Raw genomic sequence first — 4,958 nt, forward strand, 5'->3', positions numbered from 1 at the left:
CATCGTAATATCTTAAACTGTATATAAAGCACCTAAGGACGGGCCTGACCGAGAGAGGGCCGTAGTAGGGTACTCCCCTAGCGGGCTATATCAATAGAATGACCGGTAAAATGATTTAAAACAGTTTTATAATTTTTGGGTTACCAGATGCACACGGGTCTTTTGGAAAACAATCACAATCTGCATCCATCGTAATATATGAAACTGTATATAAAGCACTGAAGGACGGCCCCGACCGAGACAGGGCCTTAGTGGGGTGCTCCCATAGCGGGCTATATCAATAGAATGACCGGTAAAAGTATTTAAAACCGTTTTATAATTTTTGGGTTACCAGATGCACGTTTTCAATCACCAGTTGCACGGAGGATTAATAGCAATCTGCATCCATCGTGATTTCTTAAAGTGTGTAAAAAGCACCCAAGGACGGCCCTGACAGAGAGAGGGCCGTAGTGGGGCACTCCCCTAGCGGGCTATATCAATAGAATGACGGGTAAAAGTATTTAAAACCCTTTTATAATTTTTGGGTTACCAGATGCACGTTTTCAATCACCAGGTGCACGGAGGAAAATGAGCATTTGCATCCATAGTCATGTTTTAAACCGTCCATAAAGCACTCTTGGCCGGCCCCGGCAGAGAGAGAAAGAGATGGTGAAAAAAAAAAAAAATCATCATCAGACCTTCCATAAATAATTCGGGCCGGCCCCCATTGCTAAAGGTCCGTAGTAGGGTGCGCCATAAGCGGACATGAATAGATGGAACACCGCTAACCGCATAGAGAACCGTGTTTTGGGTGACCAGGTGCACGTTTTCAATCACCAGTTGCACATTTTCAATCACCAGTTGCACGGAGGATTAATAGCAATCTGCATCCATCGCGATTTCTTAAAGTGTCTATAAAGCACTCAGGACGGGCCCGACCGAGACAGGGCCTTAGTGGGGTGCTCCCATAGCGGGCAACAATGAGAGGGGTGCCTTTAAATTCATTTTGAACCATATTTGAAATTTTGGGTTACCAGATGCACGTTTTCAATCACCAGTTGCACGGAGGATTAATAGCAATCTGCATCCATCGTGATTTCTTAAAGTGTGTAAAAAGCACCCAAGGACGGCCCTGACAGAGAGAGGGCCGTAGTGGGGCACTCCCCTAGCGGGCTATATCAATAGAATGACGGGTAAAAGTATTTAAAACCCTTTTATAATTTTTGGGTTACCAGATGCACGTTTTCAATCACCAGGTGCACGGAGGAAAATGAGCATTTGCATCCATAGTCATGTTTTAAACCGTCCATAAAGCACTCTTGGCCGGCCCCGGCAGAGAGAGAAAGAGATGGTGAAAAAAAAAAAAAATCATCATCAGACCTTCCATAAATAATTCGGGCCGGCCCCCATTGCTAAAGGTCCGTAGTAGGGTGCGCCATAAGCGGACATGAATAGATGGAACACCGCTAACCGCATAGAGAACCGTGTTTTGGGTGACCAGGTGCACGTTTTCAATCACCAGTTGCACATTTTCAATCACCAGTTGCACGGAGGATTAATAGCAATCTGCATCCATCGCGATTTCTTAAAGTGTCTATAAAGCACTCAGGACGGGCCCGACCGAGACAGGGCCTTAGTGGGGTGCTCCCATAGCGGGCAACAATGAGAGGGGTGCCTTTAAATTCATTTTGAACCATATTTGAAATTTTGGGTTACCAGATGCACGTTTTCAATCACCAGTTGCACGGAGGATTAATAGCAATCTGCATCCATCGTGATTTCTTAAAGTGTGTAAAAAGCACCCAAGGACGGCCCTGACAGAGAGAGGGCCGTAGTGGGGCACTCCCCTAGCGGGCTATATCAATAGAATGACGGGTAAAAGTATTTAAAACCCTTTTATAATTTTTGGGTTACCAGATGCACGTTTTCAATCACCAGGTGCACGGAGGAAAATGAGCATTTGCATCCATAGTCATGTTTTAAACCGTCCATAAAGCACTCTTGGCCGGCCCCGGCAGAGAGAGAAAGAGATGGTGAAAAAAAAAAAAAATCATCATCAGACCTTCCATAAATAATTCGGGCCGGCCCCCATTGCTAAAGGTCCGTAGTAGGGTGCGCCATAAGCGGACATGAATAGATGGAACACCGCTAACCGCATAGAGAACCGTGTTTTGGGTGACCAGGTGCACGTTTTCAATCACCAGTTGCACATTTTCAATCACCAGTTGCACGGAGGATTAATAGCAATCTGCATCCATCGCGATTTCTTAAAGTGTCTATAAAGCACTCAGGACGGGCCCGACCGAGACAGGGCCTTAGTGGGGTGCTCCCATAGCGGGCAACAATGAGAGGGGTGCCTTTAAATTCATTTTGAACCATATTTGAAATTTTGGGTTACCAGATGCACGTTTTCAATCACCAGTTGCACGGAGGATTAATAGCAATCTGCATCCATCGTGATTTCTTAAAGTGTGTAAAAAGCACCCAAGGACGGCCCTGACAGAGAGAGGGCCGTAGTGGGGCACTCCCCTAGCGGGCTATATCAATAGAATGACGGGTAAAAGTATTTAAAACCCTTTTATAATTTTTGGGTTACCAGATGCACGTTTTCAATCACCAGGTGCACGGAGGAAAATGAGCATTTGCATCCATAGTCATGTTTTAAACCGTCCATAAAGCACTCTTGGCCGGCCCCGGCAGAGAGAGAAAGAGATGGTGAAAAAAAAAAAAAATCATCATCAGACCTTCCATAAATAATTCGGGCCGGCCCCCATTGCTAAAGGTCCGTAGTAGGGTGCGCCATAAGCGGACATGAATAGATGGAACACCGCTAACCGCATAGAGAACCGTGTTTTGGGTGACCAGGTGCACGTTTTCAATCACCAGTTGCACATTTTCAATCACCAGTTGCACGGAGGATTAATAGCAATCTGCATCCATCGCGATTTCTTAAAGTGTCTATAAAGCACTCAGGACGGGCCCGACCGAGACAGGGCCTTAGTGGGGTGCTCCCATAGCGGGCAACAATGAGAGGGGTGCCTTTAAATTCATTTTGAACCATATTTGAAATTTTGGGTTACCAGATGCACGTTTTCAATCACCAGTTGCACGGAGGATTAATAGCAATCTGCATCCATCGTGATTTCTTAAAGTGTGTAAAAAGCACCCAAGGACGGCCCTGACAGAGAGAGGGCCGTAGTGGGGCACTCCCCTAGCGGGCTATATCAATAGAATGACGGGTAAAAGTATTTAAAACCCTTTTATAATTTTTGGGTTACCAGATGCACGTTTTCAATCACCAGGTGCACGGAGGAAAATGAGCATTTGCATCCATAGTCATGTTTTAAACCGTCCATAAAGCACTCTTGGCCGGCCCCGGCAGAGAGAGAAAGAGATGGTGAAAAAAAAAAAAAAATCATCATCAGACCTTCCATAAATAATTCGGGCCGGCCCCCATTGCTAAAGGTCCGTAGTAGGGTGCGCCATAAGCGGACATGAATAGATGGAACACCGCTAACCGCATAGAGAACCGTGTTTTGGGTGACCAGGTGCACGTTTTCAATCACCAGTTGCACATTTTCAATCACCAGTTGCACGGAGGATTAATAGCAATCTGCATCCATCGCGATTTCTTAAAGTGTCTATAAAGCACTCAGGACGGGCCCGACCGAGACAGGGCCTTAGTGGGGTGCTCCCATAGCGGGCAACAATGAGAGGGGTGCCTTTAAATTCATTTTGAACCATATTTGAAATTTTGGGTTACCAGATGCACGTTTTCAATCACCAGTTGCACGGAGGATTAATAGCAATCTGCATCCATCGTGATTTCTTAAAGTGTGTAAAAAGCACCCAAGGACGGCCCTGACAGAGAGAGGGCCGTAGTGGGGCACTCCCCTAGCGGGCTATATCAATAGAATGACGGGTAAAAGTATTTAAAACCCTTTTATAATTTTTGGGTTACCAGATGCACGTTTTCAATCACCAGGTGCACGGAGGAAAATGAGCATTTGCATCCATAGTCATGTTTTAAACCGTCCATAAAGCACTCTTGGCCGGCCCCGGCAGAGAGAGAAAGAGATGGTGAAAAAAAAAAAAAAATCATCATCAGACCTTCCATAAATAATTCGGGCCGGCCCCCATTGCTAAAGGTCCGTAGTAGGGTGCGCCATAAGCGGACATGAATAGATGGAACACCGCTAACCGCATAGAGAACCGTGTTTTGGGTGACCAGGTGCACGTTTTCAATCACCAGTTGCACATTTTCAATCACCAGTTGCACGGAGGATTAATAGCAATCTGCATCCATCGCGATTTCTTAAAGTGTCTATAAAGCACTCAGGACGGGCCCGACCGAGACAGGGCCTTAGTGGGGTGCTCCCATAGCGGGCAACAATGAGAGGGGTGCCTTTAAATTCATTTTGAACCATATTTGAAATTTTGGGTTACCAGATGCACGTTTTCAATCACCAGTTGCACGGAGGATTAATAGCAATCTGCATCCATCGTGATTTCTTAAAGTGTGTAAAAAGCACCCAAGGACGGCCCTGACAGAGAGAGGGCCGTAGTGGGGCACTCCCCTAGCGGGCTATATCAATAGAATGACGGGTAAAAGTATTTAAAACCCTTTTATAATTTTTGGGTTACCAGATGCACGTTTTCAATCACCAGGTGCACGGAGGAAAATGAGCATTTGCATCCATAGTCATGTTTTAAACCGTCCATAAAGCACTCTTGGCCGGCCCCGGCAGAGAGAGAAAGAGATGGTGAAAAAAAAAAAAAATCATCATCAGACCTTCCATAAATAATTCGGGCCGGCCCCCATTGCTAAAGGTCCGTAGTAGGGTGCGCCATAAGCGGACATGAATAGATGGAACACCGCTAACCGCATAGAGAACCGTGTTTTGGGTGACCAGGTGCACGTTTTCAATCACCAGTTGCACATTTTCAATCACCAGTTGCACGGAGGATTAATAGCAATC

Source organism: Oncorhynchus mykiss, unplaced genomic scaffold (assembly GCF_013265735.2).
Source record: "Oncorhynchus mykiss isolate Arlee unplaced genomic scaffold, USDA_OmykA_1.1 un_scaffold_237, whole genome shotgun sequence".
In the NCBI taxonomy this organism is placed as follows: Eukaryota; Metazoa; Chordata; class Actinopteri; order Salmoniformes; family Salmonidae; genus Oncorhynchus; species Oncorhynchus mykiss.